A 3,595-nucleotide genomic window follows, 5' to 3' on the forward strand; every position below is an offset into this window, starting at 1 on the left:
GATAATAACCCACCATAAGGGCAGGCAAAGTGAGTCACTAGGCCAAAGGGTTACTTAGTCACCAACCAATGCCTGAAAGGGTTACTTGCTACACCAATGAGAATAAGCCAGCTAGCCCTGTTGCCTAAATCTGCCCCTTACAAGGCATAAAAAGTGTGTTCTTTGTTTGTTCTGGGTCTCTCCTCTTGCCTGGATGCTGAGGAGGGTCCCCAACATGTTGGAATAATAATAATTAAAAAACCCTCTTGCGGTTTGCAGTGGTGGAGGTCTTTGAGGGCTTTGTGGGTGAGGGTCTTTTGATGGACTCCAACAGTACCTGATCACCTCACTAACACAGGGAAGCTATGACTGAAACAACTACTGGAGCTTTATCTGAGCCCTTTTTCCTGGATAGCATATGAATAAGTACTGTTGGAGTTTAGGTATGAATGGTTTGTTTCCCAGGAGTTTGAATTGGGCAACCTTCATAGAAGACAAGTCACTTAAACTTTAGGTTGTCAATGTATATCAGTAGGCAGTATGAGTGTAATTAAAAAAAAAAATCGGTTCCTTAGTGAAAAAGTTTCAGATAAGCTTTTAACCTTACTGGGCTTGGGGTCTATAACACAAAGTAAATAAATCAGATGAACACTGAGAGCTCTCCCAGTTCTATTCCTAAATCTAAAGAAAGAAGTCGGAACAATACTATTATAGTTGAAGGGCATGATAGTATGATTGTTTAGGGTAAGTTGTGTTGATGCTTCTTTTCAGAACGGAACAGATTTGAGCATGGGTAAGATAGCAAGTCTCCGTCTTTGGAGCCAGCAGAGCCTCTTGTCCTGTTGCCTCAGGTTGGAATACCCTTCCCTGATGTGTGTACTTGCCTTTGTACAAATGCCAAGATTTCTTGTGGATGCCATGATGTGAAGAGATTGGCATTTACTGTTGTGAAAGATAAACGGGTTGTGACTGTTAGAGGTTGGCATACTGTACTGGTTAGTTTTACTGTCAACTTGACTCAAGCTATAGTCCTCTGATAGGAGGAAACCTCGATTGAGGAAGTGCCTCCTCCACAAAATTGGGCTGTAGACAAGCCTTTAGACCATCCTCTTAATTAGTGATTGATGGGGGGATGGCCCAGCCCATTGTGGGTGGTGCCAGCCCTGGGCTGGTAGTCCTGGGTTCTATAAGATAACAGGCTGAGAAGACCATGGAGCAGCACCCCTCCATGGCTTCTGCATCAGCTCCTGCCTCCCAGTTCCTGCCCCTATATGAGTTCTGTCCTGACTTCCTTTAGTGACGAACAACTATGGAAGGAGAAGACAAAGCCTATCTTCCTCAAGTTGATCTTGTCATAGTATCTCATCATACCAATTGAGGGGGACTCTGTAGGTGTCCAGGCAGAGAAGCAAACCCATGAAGAGATGAGATTGAAAATTCGGTTCAGATGGACTTCATCAACCTGGATCAGTCTTCAGGGAGCCTAGTGCATGGCAGTTCATTGTCAGCAGATTTAAAACACAGGACAATTTGGGGAAAAGATCTCAGGCAACAATAATTCTCATCCTAGGTTTCCAGGCAACAATCATTCCAATCCCAGGTGCACAATAAAGCTTAAGGTGTGACTACCTAGAAACTCCTTTACAAAGTGCATGTGACTGTGAGGATGAAGCTAATGTGAACGGCCTGGGTGCTGCCACATTCCTGCCTTGACAGTAATGGACTTAACCTCTGAACTTGTAAGCCAGCCTCAACTGAATGTTGTCCTGATAACAGTTGTCTTGGTTATGGTGTCTGTTCACAGCAGTAGAGCCCTAAGACAGTGCCCTAAAAGAGAGACTCAGCTATCCTCTAAGTTCTAGCCTTAATTTGGGGGACTGTGGCTTGGATGCACTGGTAAGAGAGGCAAGAGAGAGAGAGAGAGATGATTCCTATGTCTTTTCTCATCCTGTTGGCTAATATCAAGTGCAGTATTTGTTCTTACCAGTTTAATACAATGGTACGACTGAAACGAAGCTAAATCATGCCACTCTCTGCTCAGCACTGGCATGAAACAGAGGGAGAAACATCTCAAGTGTTATGTCACAGGGATTTAATGGAAGTAGCCCAAACAGACTCGTAGGGAACGGTCCTATTAGGGGTGTTCATGTCAGAGTATGTGTGGCCTTGGAGGAAATGCGTCACTGGGCATTGGTTTTGAGGTTTCAAATGTTCAAGCCAGACCCAGTGTCACTCTCTTCCTGCTGCTAGTCGATCCAGATGTAGAATTCTCAGCTACTGCTCCAGCACCACGTTTGCCTGTATACCATCATGCTTCCTATCATGACAATAATGAACTAAACCTCTGAACCTGTAAGCCAGCCCCAATGAAATGTTTTCCTTTATAAGAGTTGCTAGGGTCATTATGTCTCTTCAAAGCAATTAAATCCAAAGTAAGACATGCCTCCATGTGCCTGCTTGCTCCACCCCATTGCTGGGCCTCTTCCACTTCTGAAAGCCATGGTTCCTGCTCAGTACCTACTTTATTGAGCACTGGTGGATATTTATAACCTTAGGCCCCTCACACTTGAAGGTAGTGATGACTCACTACCAATACTAGCCCTGGAATTCTAGTATTCCTTTTCTCTAGCTTTATCTTATGTTCAGTACAAAGGATAAAAATCTGTAATGTGTGTGTGTGTGTGTGTGTGTGTGTGTGTGTGTGTTGTAGGCAGTATATGTGTCTGTGATGCATGCACATGAATGTGCAGGTATGCACCCATATATGGACATGTGGAGGCCACCCATCCATGTACTCTCTTCACCATGCGGCATGCCTTACTTGAAATGCTTACCATTGACTAGTGATGTCTGTGCTTCTCTTCCTTGCACTAGGATAGAATGTTATCACTCAACCAATAGAACACAGTGGAGATGGTCTGTGAGTTCTGAGCCTTGGAGCTCTGAAATTCTAAGCATTTTAATCTTGTTCCCCTGGGATGTTCACTTGGATACAAGGTGTCATGCTGCTGCAAAACCTACATAACCCTGCAGAGAGAACCCCATGAAAAGAACATGGAGGTATTTTGTCCCACTAGGTCTTTGTTGGCAGTCAGCATTCACAAGACCTATAAAATAAAAATAGCTCCAGATGATTCTAGGTACTAGGTATTGATTGACCCAAATCTGCAACTCCAGACACAAAGCAGAGTCAAGAAACCTCTGTCCTTTGAAGTCCAGGCTCATCAAATTTAAGAAATGGAGCATAGGAGCAAAAACCAACCAACCAACCAAAACAAAACAAAATAAAAACAAACAAACCAACTTTGCCTAAAGCCTGTTTACTGAAGAGCTATTATTGTTTTGGCCGCCAGGGGGAGGTGTTTGGCCAAGCAGAACCACAGAGGATGTAAGCAGGGCTTTACATTAAATCTTGCTCTCTTTCTCTCTGCTGTGAACATCATTGGTGAATAGAATCTCCGTTCACATACAAAGGCTTGAAGACTTCAGGTAAATTAGAAGCGTCTTCTGTGTAACTTAGTGAAGAAGAAGAAGAAGAAGAAGAAGAAGAAGAAGAAGAAGAAGAAGAAGAAGAAGAAGAAGAAGAAGAAGAAGAAGAAGAAGAAGAAGAAGAAGA

This window comes from Mus pahari, chromosome 12, assembly GCF_900095145.1.
Source record: "Mus pahari chromosome 12, PAHARI_EIJ_v1.1, whole genome shotgun sequence".
In the NCBI taxonomy this organism is placed as follows: Eukaryota; Metazoa; Chordata; class Mammalia; order Rodentia; family Muridae; genus Mus; species Mus pahari.